The 17,241-nt window shown below is 50.6% G+C and overlaps 1 protein-coding gene across 4 annotated transcripts in view; it reads right to left on the reverse strand.

The window, feature by feature from the left end:
* Positions 1-17,241, reverse strand: part of MVB12B (multivesicular body subunit 12B) — a 185,669-nt gene that overhangs the window by 25,438 nt on the left and 142,990 nt on the right. The window lies entirely within an intron of this gene.

Consider the following 17,241-nt stretch of genomic DNA (forward strand, 5'->3'; position numbering starts at 1 on the left):
CACCGAAGGGCTGGTGGCAGGACAGAGGCGCACGAGCGCTGAGGGGCCAAGGCCGCGCTCGGCGAGGAGGTGGGCAGTAAGCGTGCTGGTGAGACGTCCTTCCAGCTGAGCCTCATCCCAGCCGGGCTGTCAGGCTCGCGGGAAAGGTCCAGGTTGGAGGAAAGAGTGGTTCTGGAGTCAGACACACTGGGTTTGGACCCTGGCCATGGCTCTGGGTGCGCTCGAGTTTAAAAGGAAGACGGCGCGGCCTGCGAGTAGGTGCGAGCGGGCTGTGTGTGAGGCTCCGCCCCGGGCGCCCAGGTGCTCGGCAGGCGGGGCTGCGCGGCCACCATCGCCGGCTCCTGGTCCGCTTTCCTGGGCTGAATCGCGGCTCCCCTGTCTGCTCAGTGTTAACAGGACACAGAAGGGGCGGGAATGGGTCCGCAGCAAAAGAAAACGGGGCGGGGGTGGTGGTGTCAGCGGTTCAGTTCCTTTCCCACAGCCCCGCGCCCACCGAGTCCCCAGGTCATCGCTGTCAAATCACGACCGGGAGCTGCCTCCCCGAGCGCGCGCTCTCCCGGGAGGAGCGGCATTATGACGTCAGTGCGGACACCTCGGCACACGGAGGAGCAGGTCGCGCTGGACCGAGCGTGACGCCGGTACCCCGCAGCATGAAGGCCCGCCAGCCGCGGGCTGTGGGGCGGGCGGGGGCTTCTCCTGGGGCCCGGCTTCGCCCTCAGGTATGAGCAGAGGCCAAACCCGGCCTCCCTGGTCCCAGCCACTGGCGTGGCGTGGAGCATCACGCCGAGGGCAGCGGTTTTCTGGTAAATTGTGGTCATAAGAAGAAACGGAGTGATGAGTTCCCTGGGAAACGATCATCTCTGCCTCCCCCGACATCTAAGATGGGGCCCTCTCTGGTACACAAGTGGTGGACAATTTTTTTTCAGTCCTAAGGAATAAGAGTCACAGAAGCAGAAAGAAGAAAAGGAAATAAGAAAGAAAAGAAATCTGGGACAAAGCCTCTGATCAGCGAGATGAGCCAAATGTCTCATTTTAAGCTACCTTCATAATTTCTGGGAAGATAAAAATGGAACCTTCTCTGGGAAGTTTGAGGAAAAAGCAATAGCACAGCTGGCCGCAGCTGCTGCACTGGAAACTTCCTCCTTTCCTGGGAAGCCTGTTTGGCCACGGGGCTCCGACAGAGAAGTCTGTGGTCAGAGACCTCGCATCATGGAGGCCCTGCGACCTGTCCTCACTGCCTGGAAGAGGACCAGCTAAGCACTGGGGACAGTGTGACAGCTCCCCAGAAAGGCAGGGGAAAGCCCACAGTAACCTTATACAGTACAGCACACACGCAAATATACTAATGAAGTCTGAGCACCTATGCTCATTTACAGCTGGGAAAACCCATCCCTGAACAGATGGTCCCTGAAAGGCCACGACGCCTTCTAGAAAGAGCAGGACCAGGCCCACCCAGGACCCAAGGAGAGGCCAAGCTCCCTTCCCAGAAGTTGCCACCGTCCACTCAACGTGGCTGGGAGTCAAGGCTCACCCCATGCGGCACTCTGACCCCAGCCCCCTTTCAAAAGCCACGGAGGCAGGAGAGCATGCAACACTGACAGCATTTCTGATCATTCACAGGTTGGGGGTCAGAGCCCACACAAGTGTCAAGCAGTGACTCCAGTCTTTGGCCCTTCCATGAGGTATACATGAAATTTCTGAGAGCAAACCTGCTTCTTCCACACCAGGGCCTTTCACGGTTTTGACATTACCAGTCCCCCCCCGCCCCCCACCAGGTGTCTCGCTGGCCCTTCTACCAGCTCCTTCCCTTCAGACCTATGGGGCAGGAGGTGGGCTTGTGTGCAAAGAGCCCCATCAGACCCATCATGGTCTTTTCGAAGCCACTTTTCCCTTGGCCATCCCCCTCACCGTTAAGGTACCGCCCCCATCCTGGCCACCCCAAGTCAGGGGCTAGAAGCCACGGCCTACTTTACCTCTCCTTCAGATTCTCAAAGCCCCCTGTTGTCACCTGCCCTGGCCATGTCACTCTCTGCTCTCTGCACACGTGTCTGCACACACGCACCTCTTTCCCAGCTTCTCTCTGCCCAGGAGACAGATGGTGGGGCCCAGGGCAGAGCTCCCTTCCTGCGCTCGGGAAGCAATCCAACCCAACGCTGGAGAGCGGTTTCCAGTGAGCACATCTTTGGCCACATTGCTAAGCGGAGAACCCCGCTCGTTCATTCACTAGGCTTTCTGCCTTTGGTGTTTAAAGACCTCCTTAGTGTCTGGGGGTTTCTGGTAAGATATGGTGAAGATCACCCTTCTCCCTGGTGACAGTTGTTTCCATCCAAATGTCAACACATGTTCAGAGAACTGGTGTTCTGACAAGGTGGTAAGTGACCTGCAAAGGCCCGACGACCCCGGGAAATGAGAGACCTGGGGAGCGCTGGGTGGAAGTGAGGAAGGCTGGTGACCCCTGCCCAGCGTGAGGCTGGCAGTCAAGCCTGCGTACAAAGGGAAGAGACAGGAGGATTTCCAAGGTGGGGTGCTTACTGCCCCTCCGCACAGGATGCCCCTCCCCTTCGCCCTACGTCCACCCACCGCCATCCCTCTGGGATCCGCTCAGAGTGGCCCCCTGGGTGCCTAGCCAGGGCCGCATCTCCTCTCTCAGCTGAGGGTTCTGGCCATCCACGTGTGAGCCACCTCTGCATTCCTGTCCCAGCACAGGGGGTTCCTGGGGCGCTCAGCATCCCCTGTAACAGGGCTCCAGCCTGGGGACATTTGGAGAGAAGAAAGGGAAGATGCCTTCCCAAGACTGTCTGCGAAGCAAGAGGCGGCAGTGAGGGTGGCCCTCCGGACTGTGGGGCTGATGCCCTCCTGACAGGGTTTAGCAGCAGAGGAGATGGTGTGGAGATCCACTCGGACCTAATCCGACCTCAAGGGGAGCTGTCTGGGGAAGGGAGAGAGATGCAAACTTGGGGATAAGTTACCACTTTATCTTAGAGTTCAGGACAGAAAGACGGGCACAGTTGGATGCTCCTTGTATTCTAGAAAACAGACTTTAACAATCTTGGAAGAAAAGAGAGTGAGTCCATAGGGTCCCAGGGGCTGAAGCTCCCGAATGGGAGCTGGCTTGAGAGGAACAGTCGCCATGGTGACACGCCCAGAGTCCCTGGAAAGGGGAGCCAGAGTCCCCAGGAGCCAGTGAGAGTTTGCTAAACAGATGATATGCCAACCAAGTTCCACTTATTTAAAAAATCTAATATAGCCAAGATTATGGTAGGCTGAGAAGAACATGGATTTTAGCAAAGCACTTGACAAGTTTCCCATGTTACCCATATGGACAAGACAGATAAATACAGCTGGACAACGTTAAGGTAGGAGAATCCGTAACTGGTTGCACTAGACGTTCAAGAAGCTGATTAATAAATTGATGTTGACCTCAAGTGACCTCTCTGGAGGGTGCCCAGGGCGCTATCAATTACTCTAATGAAGACATGCATAGTGGGCTTATCCAGTATGTGGCTGATGAGGACAGTCTACAAACTGGATAACAGAAGACCAATAAAGATCTCAAAAAGCTGGAGTCACGGGCTAAATTTAACAGATGGAATTTACCAAAGGTCAGTGCTAAGTCCTGTACTTTAGGTCCAAAACACCAAGTGCGTTAGATGGAATGAAAGAGATGTTCATGCTGGAATAACAGCAGAAGACATGAAAAAAGACTGGTCTGTAGTTGAACAAGTCAACAGCGTGACTTGACTGTTTAGAAAGGGGGAGGGATGGCATTGTAAGGGACAGTGCAGCAGTCCTGGTGCTGGGGTGAGGGAGCCGCCACCTTGGTCTGCTCCGGGCTCAAGGGAGGGGTTCAGTACCGGGGCTGCACTCTCAGAGGGTCGTCCTGGGCAGCCTGCCAGATGGTGAGGGACCTGAAGCCAGCCCACAGGAGGGAAGGAGAGGAAGCCATCAGACCTGCTGCTCCGGGAAGGCCTGATGCCGTCCACTTTTGTTCATCGTTGCACCCCACCTGGCACCCGAGAGCCCAGTGCCGTGCCCGGCACACGGGAAGTGCAGCAAGATGGGGTTTGGTCCAGGTACGAGAGGCCTTGAAGGTGAATGTGGTCAAATGTCTGCACATGTTCTCAGAGCTGTCACAGGAAGAGGGGCAAGAGAGACGGGGCACGATTCAGAGGGGGGACCCTGCCCTCCTCGGGGAAAGGCAGAAGGCAGGACCAGCAGAACGGGCTGACAAAGGTCCAGGTGGACGGCCGCTCGTCAGGGAGTTAGGGAGGGATTTTGTGTGTTGGTAGAAAGCTGATCTGTGGGACTGCTAAATCTCCTTCTAATTCCATGACATCCATTTCTGTTCTCCTTATCTGGGCAGCCTTTCCATATTTTAAGATATCTAGAGGTTTGCCAAACATAATTCTTAAAATCAATGGCACGCATTTTTCATGCGTTCCAAAAGAAGTTCATAGGTCATCTCCGTCTGGGCTCCTTGTGGGGAGCCGCGTTTACTTCCTTCCTTCCTTTTTTCCCAAGCTGAGGCCAGGGTTTCGGCCTCACCGTGATCCTCCTTCTAGTCTTCAGCCTGCTGCCGAGTCCTACTCAGAGTGACGTGCAGTGGAGGGGCTGGAGGGAGAGCCGTGACGAGGGGGCAGCTCTCATGGAGCCACTGCTCAGGGGGTACATGTTCGCCCCCCAACCGGCCCTCCCAGTCAGCCTGGGGTTGTACAGGGTTCTCACACGGACACGGCCTGACCGATCCACGGTCACAACCCAGAGGCAGGACACGGAAGCCTGTCCTTTCCTCATTGGCACCAACGGCGGCATTCCCGGGGCCCAGAGCAGTCCGCTCTCCAGGCCCCTCGGCTCCCTTAAACCTTGGCTGTAACAGAACTTCTCCCCTAGCCCAGTTCTAGGCTAGAAAGAGAGAAAAGGAAAGGAAACCACATTTACTGACCACATACTAGAGAGTGAACATGCACCAAATAACTTAACCCTCAAAATGATCACGTGCAAGTTACATTTAAGGAAACTGAGGCTGCAGGAGTTACACAGCTTGATGGGGCCAGGATTCAAGTCCAGAGCCGTGGGTGTGGCGCTGCCATGGGTGTGGCAGGGAGGAGGGGCCTGAACTCAAGGGGGCAGCACTTGTGGCCAAGAGGCAGTCTCACCTCTCTGAGCCTTGGCCGCCCTGCCTGTAAAGCAGGGACAACACAGCCAGCTGTCCTAGGAGGTGCTGTGAGGGCTGGAAGGGGCACACAGCCAACGTGGGCTTCTGCGACAACCCAGAGCCCCGTGCCAGGCAGGCTCCCTTTCAGGACCAGGACAGTGCTTTCTTCGCCGTCTTCCTTTTTTGTCCTTTTTCTATTTTAGTTTTGGTGGCAGTTTTAACAAAACGCTGATCCTCTGCACCGAGCGGTGTAGAGCAGATGAAAGCGAGGATGTGCCGTGGGCTCCGTGGTGCAATTAGCATTCTCCTAAACAAACGAGCTTCAGCAGAGCTGTAATTAAGCAGGCCTGTAATTAAGTATATGCCCTTTATCATAACGATCATGCTTAAAAATGGCATGATGCATGGAACTCTGTTATTAATGCTGTAATCCCAAACTGAAGTGCGAGTACATAGAAATCAGTGTGTCAGGCCTGTCACCAGAGTGTTTGTAAAATACATTAAAGAAAAAAACCAGGAAACAATGAGCTCATTCAACTGTTCTTTTTACAATCAGGCACTACAAGTCAAGAGGATTGTGAATGCTTACAGAATCTGCAAGGTTTAAACAAATAAAGCTCTAATCTGCTACTGTATTAATACCACCCCTTATTCTAAAGAAGGAAAGGAGGGGGGGTGATTTCCACCCCCCCCCCCAACTGACCGGGATACCTGCCTTTGCTTTCCTAGGGGAAGAAGTCCAATTTGGGTGCCGTATCTGTTTGGACATAAAATTGGATTTCGGCTTTTGCACAGACAGCTCTGCCACGAATCCGTAGGAACTCTGCCTGGCAAGGGGATAGGGTCACAGCTCCTGCGTATGGGAGCTACTGTGTAACTGTACTTGCCAAGGCAGTCCCTCAGCGTCTTCCCTTGATTCTCCCCTCCAAATGCACACCCCCGGACTTCTGAGGGCTCAGCACAAACCCACCGCTGACCAGCTCCCAAAGGCACCGGACCAGGACCAGCCCATCACCTTGGTCAGGCCTGCCGATTCCTTCCTCAACAAGGAAATACTCCAGTCGACACATGTGTTAATTTCAACACCCTTGATAAAGAGATTCGTAAAGTCATGTGGTAAAAAAATGTGAAATTTTTAAAAAGATTCCATTACTAGCATCTCAATTGTCTGCTTACAGTTGCCAAGTGGTGTTAAGTGAGCTTGGTCATGGTTCCTCAGAAGTCCTTGCAGAGATGAGGGTGAACAACGTGGCTTATTGGCAGGCAGTCATTTTCAGAATAAAATTAAATGCAGTTGGAATGGTAGGAGACCTTTAATTCTGTGGGCCTGCTTGGGGCTCAGAGCTGTAAATAATCAGCAACCTGGCCCTTTCTTCTCCCCTTTCCTGCGGCATTTCAAAGGTTCTTTACAATTTGTGATGGGAAAAATGCCAGCAACTCTAGATTTCAAGGCCATTTCTCAAAACTCATTTGCAAACCAAAACACCAAGCCCATTCGGCTTTCCTGGTGATTTCACTTTGGGGATATTCCTTGGAAGACATTTGTAGACGCCCCAGAGCTGTCTGCTAGGTGACATTCCAATTGAGTTTACACAAGGCCAACAACTTCCTTCTAGATCCCCAAAGTAATTTGTTTTGCCACATTATTCATAAGCCAGAAGGAGTGATTTATCAGCCACGGCGAGAGGCTCCCGAGTCCCACGCATGAGGTGTCTCCGCGGGAGGAAAGAGGGGCCTTAGCCCGTGAGCACCCTGGGGCCTGGGCAGGCCACTTAGCCTCCGCGTCTGCCTGTCCTCGGGGACGGGGGACAGCCACGGCCGCTCCGCAGCATGGCCGACGGGAAGAAACCAGAAGGGGCCAGGGGCCTGCAGCAGGCACACCAAGCAGCCCACTGCTTCTTCAGAGGAGTGAATTCAGGTCAGGCCCTCTGCCCCATCTCTGACTTAGGACAAGCGTTCAATCTCTCTGTGCCTGATTCTTTGACTGTAGAAGGAAGGAAATCATACCTGGATTGCTGTGAAGTTTAAATGAGATAAAAGCATAAGGCTCAGCAGGTCACGGAAGCAACCTAAATGCCCATTGACAGACGAATGGATAAAGAAGACGTGGTACATGTATACAAAGGAATATTGCTCAGCCATAAAAAGGAACGAATCTGGGACATTTGTAGAGATGTGGATGGACCTAGAGACTGTTATACAGAGTGAAGTAAGTCAGAAAGAGAAAAACAAATATTGTGTATTAATGCATATATGTGGAATCTAGAAAAATGGTACAGATGAACCGGTTTGCAAGGTAGAAATAGAGACAGATGTAGAGAAGGAACGTATGGACACCAAGGGGGGAAAGTGGGGGTGGGATGAACTGGGAGATTGGGATTGACATATATACAATAATATGCATAAAATAGATAACTAATAAGAACCTGCTGTATAAAAAATAAATAAAAATTTTTAAAAAAGCATAATGCTCAGGTACAAACTAACTGCTCAATAACTGTCATCATCACGGCACTAGAGGAAAAGCCCTTCCAAGGTAGACCTTTTTCTTCTCTCTGCTTTTACATAAAAACACAAGTGCATCCACATTAAATTACGTAACCCGAGGCTGTAACTCCTGATCCAAAGGCTTCTGGAGGTGCGGAAGCGAAGCCTACCCAGGAGGGCTTCCCTTGGTGTCTGGACCATGGCTCTCCTGGCATCTGCCGTTGAGGTCAAGCTCAACGGCAGGAGCAGGGCCCAAGCTGGGCCCAGGTGCTAAATGTCCCCTGGAAAAGAACCCCCAAAGCAAAGAGAAGAAAACTGCCCCTGGGTGTCAGGAGGCTAATTCACCAGGTTAGTCAGAAATACCATACTCTTCAAATAAAGGCGCCTTCACACCATAAACGAATATTCTCTGAGGTTCTATTTCGCGTGGGTAATTAGGAAGCCTCCCCCGCCATTTCTCTGCCCACCGCCCCTCCAGCCTCCAAAACGCGGAGCACCTGACGGTAACTGTCACTTCAGCCCTGCAGCCTGCTTCACCCTTCCACGTCCCCACATCCTGGGAGGAAGCCGAGGGCCCTCCAGCCCTCCTACACCCCTCCTTCTGGAGTAACCGCCCAGCGGGCCCCCAGGGCTTTGTAGCAGGACGCCTCGTGGGTCTCTGCTGGGAGGCGGGAGCCCACGGAGGCTGGGCCACGTGCCCCGCAGGGACTCTAAATAGATGAAAGAGAATGTCCTCACTCTGCTACAGGAACGCATTTCAAAACTTTGTAAGTACTTAATGGCTTGCGGCAGAGACCAACTGCATTTTGCTCAAAGTAAAGATAAAATCCAATTAAGTGAGACTTTTCCTTGTTGCTTGTTGAGGGGCTCCTGGGTAAGTCACCATCACCATGTGTTCACACCTGCTTCACCAGTGCACACGCACGGAAATTCCTCGGTGAGCTCGAGACCAACAAAAAGGGCTTTGGGTGTGCAGAATAAAAAGCTGAACGGAGGGGCCAACACAGGGGTATTGCCACCAGGCACATTCCTGGGGAGGCAGGCATGGTCTAAACCCACTGTCCTCCTGCGACTGAGGCAAAGCCTTGACGGGGATGGGACAGGCCTGGGCAGGGCTCGGGCCCCAGCGCAGGAAGATGCACTTTCATTTCCAGGGCTCTTTTCACCTTCTCAAAACCAACTAATATATATTTTTAAGTTTTATTTTTTTTAACCCCTCAAAAAACGAATACATTCTCTAAAGAAACAATTCCAATAGTCCAGCTACGTTAAGCACCCCTTGACTCCAGAGCCGCATCTCGGGGGTCTCCTCGGGGGAAGAGCCGGGGTAGTGGTCTGTGCACAGTCCTTGAGGTCCCCCCCCCCAGCCCATTTCCTATGGGCTTATGTATATGTTTGCATGTACAGAAGAAATGTAGAATTTTTCGGGGGTATGTGTTTGTGTTTTTAATAAAAATAGCATCACAGCATAACTAACTGTTCTGCAATTTGCTTTTTTCACCTGTCAGAGGGTTTCTGTGTCGGGGTAGCTACAGATCTATCTCAGTCTTTGTTACACTTGCACAGAAGTAAAGGTGGGGTGACAACCGAGGGCCAGCTCATAAGGAGCCTTGATTGCCATTTAAAGTGGCGTGAATGTCCCCGTGAGGCCCCTGGGGAGCCACTGAAGGGTTTTTGAGCTGGAGAGTGACACACTGTATTTATATTTGAGGGATGTCTCCTGGTCCAGGCACATTAGAGGGAGTTAGGCTGGAGGCAGGACCACCAGGAGGAGGTTGTGACAGTAAATCAAGGGGGGCTGGTGGCCTGGACCAGGACTGTGACAGTAGGAACGGAGGGGAGGGGACACATGGAGGAATATGTAGATGGCAGAATCCAGGGATCCGGCAACGGGCTGTGGAGGGGTAAGGGAGGAGGGGGCGGAGTCAGGGGCGTCTGAAGTTCTGCCTCAAACAGCTGGGAGAAAGGGACGCCAGGCACGGATGTGGGGGCCAGTGGGGTGGAGTAGGAAGCGTGGGGATGAGCTGGTGGGTTCCATTTTGGATGTGCCAGGTTTGAGGGGCTTTTGAGACATCCAAGGGAAGACCCTGGCCAACACTGGTGGGAACGCCATGACCAAGAATGCAAGACTGGTTGGTGAGGACCGCCCGGATGCAAGTACAGAAGTGAGCCCTGACGGAGCGATTGGGAGTTACCGGCATGGTGATAACCAAGGACACGAGAGAAGGGAAGATGTTCTGGAAGAAAACACGTGAGGATAGAGGCAGGCCTGGGACGGAACACTGAGGGATGCTGACAGTTAACACTCAGGTTGAGGAAGAGAAGCTGGCAAAACAATGCGAAGGAGATTAGAAGGTACTCGGTGATGATGGATCAAAAAATTGGAGGTGTTAGTATAAACTTGGTTTTAATAAGCAGATATATGTCTGTGAGTCTGTTTCTGTTTTGTAGATAGGTTCATTTATGCCATATTTTAGATTCCACATGTAAGTGAAGTTATATGGTATTTATCTTTCTCTTTCTGACTTCACTTAGTATGATAATCTCTAGGTCCATCCATGTTGCTGCAAATGGCATTATCTCACTCTTTTTTATGGCTGAGTAGTATTCCGTTGTAGAAAGAACAGACTTGTGGTTGCCAAGGGGGAGAGGAGGAGGGAGAGGGACGGACTGGGAGTTTGGGGTTAGTAGATGCAAACTATTACATTTGGAATGGATAAACAACAAGGTCCTACTGTATAGCACAAGGAACTGTATCCGATCTCCTTGTATAAACCATAATGGAGGGCTTCCCTGGTGGCGCAGTGGTTGAGAATCTGCCTGCCAATGCAGGGGACACGGGTTCGAGCCCTGGTCTGGGAAGATCCCACATGCCGTGGAGCAACTGGGCCCGTGAGCCACAATTACTGAGCTTGCGCATCTGGAGCCTGTGCTCCGCAACAAGAGAGGCCGCGATAGTGAGAGGCCCGCGCACCGCAATGAAGAGTGGCCCCCGCTTGCCACAACTAGAGAAGGCCCTCGCACAGAAACGAAGACCCAACACAGCCATAAATAAATAAATAAATAAATAATTTAAAAAAAAACCATAATGGAAAGGAATATTAAAAAAAAAGAATGTATGTATATATATATATATATATATATATATATGTATAACTGAGTCACTTTGCTCTACAGTGGAAATTAGCACAACATTGAAAATCAACTATACTTCAAAAAAAGAAAAGCAGGTATACGTGTAAATACATGTAGATATGTATATGTAAATACACATGTACATTTACATGCACGTGTATGTGCTCCAACACACACACACACGTAATATATTTCTATCTGCTGAGGCCCTGGAAGCAATGGCACCTCGAGAGTGATGAGCATACCCAGGGCCCAGCTTTTGGTTTCCAGGATTCTCCTCTAAAAAAAATAGGGCTCTTTGGAGAAATGGCTGATTCAGCACTGAGCAGGGAAGGAACACACCTGGGACATCTTGTTGCACCAGAAAGTAAAGACGTTCTCTAAGAATCGGGGAAATGCATCAGAGGGACACAGGAGCCAGGGCTCCCATGGGCTAAATATGGAAAAAATTTGAGCATCAAAATAAATAATGATAAGAATGAATAAGAATCCACTAGTCCACACGAATACACACAAACTGGGGATAAGGGAAAGCTCTTCCTTATAAAAAAATGCCAAGTAAGAAATACTGAAGGAAGGATGGAGTTATAAAATGAATGGGTGCTAAAACTAGTAGGTGAAAATCTGATGAGGAATGAGCTACTTACATAGTCCTGAAGTATTTCCCACAAATTACGTATTAATTACAAAAGGAAAAACAGAAATTTCACAGTGAAGAAACCTGGCAAACAGCACTTCAACCACGTGATCCCAGCTAATTTTACCAATGCTGGGTCATGCCAACATCATGGACCTCCTGATATGATGCACTGAGAATAAATAACAGTGAAGAGAACTGTTCTTGGAGTCAGGGGGCCCACGTGTAGGCCAGTCAGGTCTCAGCGTCCTCATCTGTGAGTGAACGGCTTGGGCCACATCAGCCACTCGGCTGGTGCTCATCTGGCAACTTTAAACAATTATTACTGCTGCCTGCTGTTCCTCCCCCAGAGGTTCTGATTTACTTGGTGCGAGGGTGGACTCCGGGCATCAGTCTTCTTCAAAGCTCGCAGGTGAGAATATGTGCAGCTAGGTGTGTGCAGCCCTGGGCCATCAGATGATCTCAAAAATCCCTCCCAAGCAGCCGCACAGCACAGGGAGATTAGCTCGGTGCTTGGTTACCACCTAGAGGGGTGGGATAGGGAGGGTGGGAGGGAGACTCAAGAGGGAAGAGACATGGGGACATATGTGTATGTATAACTGATTCACTTTGTTATAAAGCAGAAACTAACACACCATTGTAAAGCAATTATACTCCAATAAAGATGTTAAAAAAAATCCCTCCCAACCCTGACATTCTCAGTCTCACAAACCATAACAATCACCTTAAGTATTAAATACGTATTGGTGATTTGAGACCTGGATTTAAACCTCAGAAGATACAATGTACAAAATCCACCAAGGTTGGCCCATTGTAGGTAAACTGATTTCTCTAGCCTTCCTCTAGATTCTACTCAAACAGCCTTCTCAAAAGCAACAATCAGGAAGAGTTATATAGCAGGTTCTGGGCCAGATGCCTCCCCTCCCTTCCCCTCCCCTCCCCTCCCCACCCCTGGAGTCAAAGGGCAAGGAGAGAAGGTGTCCCAGGGCGTCCGGGTGTCTACAGCCAGCGCTGACCCACGCTCCAGAGAGCACTGCACCAGGGGCGTCCGTCCAGGGAACAGCGTCGGGGCACTTACACACGTGCCCTCTTAAACCTCCCAGCAGCCCCATGGGTGTCGCCACCCCCACTCTGCCAAAGGGACCTGAAGCCCAGGAGGGAGGGGCCTGGCCAGGGCCGCAAAGCTGGTATAGAAAGGGAGCTCTTCCAAGTCCACTGCTTTCCCACCACTTGAGGAAGAGGTGGGAACACCTCCCTACGTGGCATGAAGGAGTCATCCAAGGATGGAAGCAGAAAGGTATAATCGAGAAGGGCGAACATGTGAACGGAAGGTACGCAGAGCTGGAAGGTGTTAAGAAGCCAGCATGTGTGGGGTCTTCATGGTGTCCTCTGGGCTCTCGCCCCAGGGAGACAGCACTCGTGGCCCAGACAGACATACCTGCCCCAGGGATCTCTGGAGTTGGCTTTCAATGCAGGTCTCCTTAGGCTACTCCTTTACTTAAAATCTTCAACTGTTTCCTCAGGTTTAAGGGGTGATGTCCAAATGCCTCAGCCCAGGCCCTCACAGGCTGACCCCAACCTAGCCTTGTGGTGTAGCTGCCCTCCCACCCTGGCTCCCCACACCTTGGGATCTAGCTACGCCAACCTACTCACCATTTCCTGACCAAGCCATGCATTCTGTATGTGATATGCCCTTCTCCTTGCTGTGTGCTCGGCCTGGAGAGCCCATTCCTGTCCGTGAAACCCCCAAACCAGCTGAGAGTTACCCATGTGGGTCACCTTCCGAGCTGTCACTCACTGGAGTCAGTGGCCGTGCTCCCACTGCCACTCTACTGCAACCATCCATCCCAATGCCCTTCCCCAGATGACAAGCTCCAGGCTAGCCCAGGGCCTGCAAGCATGAGGCGACGGACAGATAAATGATGCAAGGCCACCTTTCAGAAGAAAGCTGTGTTTCGAGATGGGAATTCTCTAGGACTCCGTGAAACAGAGACATTCTAACTCCTTTTCTTCCGATTCCATGATCAATGAATAAGCTTTTAATTACCTGTTTGTTTGCCCAAGTACTTTAACAATAGGATAGTAGGCTTGAGCATCACACAAGCTGGAAAGGTATAACCTCATTATAGATTTTAAGATTTGAGAAAAGATTGCCCACAGGTTAAAGGAAAATGGTACAAAATGTGACACTTTGGTACCAACAGCACAGAGCCCTTCTGATCGTGATAAGTGGGATCCCACTCCCCAGGGCCTGGGCGCCCCTGAGTAAACGGGAGAACTCAGGATGAGCGCCCCGGAGCCAAGGCCCTGAGCCCTGCGGTCGGGGGTGGGCCCTGGAGGGGCACACACCGCGGGAGGCCCCCGGCTTCATCCTCCCCAAGCTGCCCAGTGATTCCAAAAGCCCCGCCACAGTGACAGTCACACATGCACCAAATGAAGAGCGACCTGCTACGGGAAGTCTCACAACGGTCGAAATCCAACCTATGTTTATGTAAGACTGCACTGCCTGTGTGCCTTCGAACCAGGTTGTAACTTTATAATAAAACTTAGGGCTTCCCTGGTGGCGCAGTGGTTGAGAATCTGCCTGCCGATGCAGGGGACACGGGTTCGAGCCCTGGTCTGGGAAGATCCCACATGCCGCGGAGCAACTGGGCCCGTGAGCCACAACTACTGAGCCTGCGCATCTGGAGCCTGTGCTCTGCAACAAGAGAGGCCGCGACAGTGAGAGGCCCGCGCACCGCACCGCGATGAAGAGTGGCCCCTGCTCGCCGTAACTAGAGGAAGCCCTCGCACAGAAACGAAGACCCAACACAGCCAAAAATAATAATAATAATAAGTAAATAAATAAAATTTAAAAAAATTTAAAAAAAAACTTAATTTGAAAAGAAAAAAACCCCATTTCTACACCTTGTATTTTTCTCAAACACTGAACTTCCCAATTCAAAACCAAAGGCCTGGGCTTCCTCCCCTTCATGTAGCTAGACTTGCAGCATCTGTGAGGAGGGCAGGCTGCTGGTGCCCACAGAGGGTGCGCAATGACAGGAGACGACAGAATTACCACCTGTAGTTGGGACAGGGCACAGGCAGGCACATTGACCGACACAGAGGTGCCTTTCCAATCAGCAGAACGTTCAAGGGACTTTTCCCTGGGAAACAGCTTCTCGGGAAAACAGTACATCATATTTCCAAAATTCAGCTCTAGTGGACAAGCTCCCCGGAGCACGGTAATGTGAAGAAAACGAGCAGCCACAGACAGAACTGACGCCTCGGCTGACACCCGATTTGATGTGGAATACTGGGGAGTGGGCTCCCTTCTATCTGGTTGCTGTGTCTCTGAAGTACAATGCCACAAATTACCCAGATTTCAGATTTAATATTAACCTTTAAAGGGCATGTCACAGAAATGTATTCTCTAAATATTGGTTGTGAGCTCACTTTGTAAGTCTATCACGGAAAATAGGTGTGAGGCTGCCACCCAGCTCTGACTACATCTGTCATGGGCATCTCCTGCCACCTGACAGTAATTCCAACGGAACCCAGCAGTCCCACAAACGAACAATTCAGCCATCCTCGCTAACCACAGTCTGAGCTCAACCTTAAGATTTAATAATAGAGCCTGATAATATTGCTCTCATTTCTAGAGCTGATGAACTTTCAGAGGCAACATGAGTTGAAATAATGAGTGCGGAGATGACAAAGAATTTTAATCCAAGGTTCTTTGAACTATCCAGTATAATAAGCACTTGTTCCTTTCTACAATGGGCATATAAAAGAGAAATCTAAATAATAATTGCTGTAATTATCTTGAAAAATATGCAGAGATTAATGGTGATTATGAAAATCTGTATAATTGTTCTCTGAAATCATCACTGATGAAGTGGTATCTTGAAATGGCCATAGCCGGAGAACTTTTAACACCGAACTCCATGTGGGCATGGAAACGTGACACTTTGGCTTTCTCCTCGTAAAATTATTACCCTGTGTTTACGAAATTGTTTTTCATCATTTCCAGTACCCTGGCCTGCATTTTAACTCTTCATACCAGCGCCCTGGAAAGGTTCTAAGACGCCCTTAATGGGATGCATATGTCATTGTGGTTCAAAGCCCCAAGTTCAACTTGTTATTTATTCAAATAATTAATTACTCTTGTATCCATCGAGCAGTTTGTCATGACACATTAATGACTTGATAGACTTCTATGAACTGGTGAACACAGAACAGCAGAGCGTTTTTATCGTCATTTAATTTTAAAACGATCCTGTGTGAAATTATCTAGTCGTGAGTGATGGGAACATAAAGGACAGACTCAGCAAAGCCCCTTTTGGATCATTGCTTTATTAATGGTAACGTCAGGGAAATGAAAAATGCTAACATTGTCATATTCCGCTGCTGGGGGGAGACGAATGGCTGGGGGAGTGGGTGAGGGTGCTGAGCGCTCACGCCAAGTGCAGAAGCCCCTCCTGGCGCCAGGCGGGGCGGGGCTCACGCCTTGCACACCCATAACCGCCAGCTCGAGAAACCACCTCCACGCCCAGGCTCCCTTTTGAGTTTATGGCTCTCGACGTCTATTACTTTTGTGTGTGTGGTCTTTTTTTTTAACTTGAATTTTCCGCTAGTGATATAAAGCAGCCTCACGAAAACATTTTGCTTTATTGCTTTGAACGTTAAACGTTATTAATCCAATAGAAAAACGTTAAAGATATTGCTGTCACCTTTAAATGTGAAATGATATTAGGCGCTAAAAAAATGCTGGGTTAGGAGAAAAGATGTTCCCTTGGTTTCTTTTGAGCTTTGAGATAACTGTGCTGGCTTGATGATAAGATAATATTTCTACAGGGCTCACAGCACAACATCTGCTTAAAAGAGATTTCTTTTTTTTTTATACAGTAAAAATTGTTTCTCAATTGTTTTAATTACAAACTTGGGAATCTATGCAAACTACTCCCCAGCAGTGTGATTCAAAGACAATAGACCGCAATCCCTGAAGAGCCACAGCGTAGCCGGTGGGTGGGAATCAATCGTGGGGGCTCTGCCTGCACGTGGCCGAGCCCGCGAGGGGACCTTGGCAGAGGCAGCAGGCATTGTTCTGCCCTCTCGGAAAGAGAAGCAAGCAAGGGTGGATCTCTTTTCCCTTGGGAGCTTCCTGTTTCTTCTTCCCAATTCCGGTGAACGGCTCTACCACCCACCCCGGGGGCTGGAGCCACAGGGACCTGCCCCCTCCCTCTCATCTGGCATCAGTTTCTTTAAATCCCAAAGAGGGCGGTCAGTGGCGGCAGCTCACAGTTAGTTGAACTGCCCTGTGCAAGCCCTGGTCTAGGTGCTTTCTGTGTACTGACTGATTTCTCACGACAATCCCATGAGGTTACATATTATTATTATTTAAATCATCATCATCAACCCCATTTTACAAGGAACATTCAGGCAAAGAGCAGGTAAGCAACCTGCCCGAGAGCACATGGCCAGCAAGATGCGGAGGAGGAACTGAACCCAGGAGCCTGACTCTTTCCTGCGACACCACGGTGTCTCTTAATTCTACCCAGGGATCCCTCTGGCACCTGGCCCTCCTGCCCACCTCTGCTGCCCTGGACCCAGGGGGATGTCCACCCTTCTGGCCCTGACATTAGCTGCTTCGCTACCCCTGGCTCCCTCTAGTCTCCTCTCTTACAGAAGGGGATGTGGAAAGAAATGGGGTCCAAGCAGTCGCTTCCACAGTACCTGGGAAGTGCAACAAAAGCAGAGCATCTGGGGTGTACAGCGGGACAGCTGAAAACACAGCTGATGTGAGTTGAAACAGGGGTGTTAGAATTCTGAGGATAAACAACTCAAG

This window comes from Balaenoptera physalus, assembly GCF_965194825.1.
Source record: "Balaenoptera physalus genome assembly, chromosome: 7".
NCBI classification, from domain to species: Eukaryota; Metazoa; Chordata; class Mammalia; order Artiodactyla; family Balaenopteridae; genus Balaenoptera; species Balaenoptera physalus.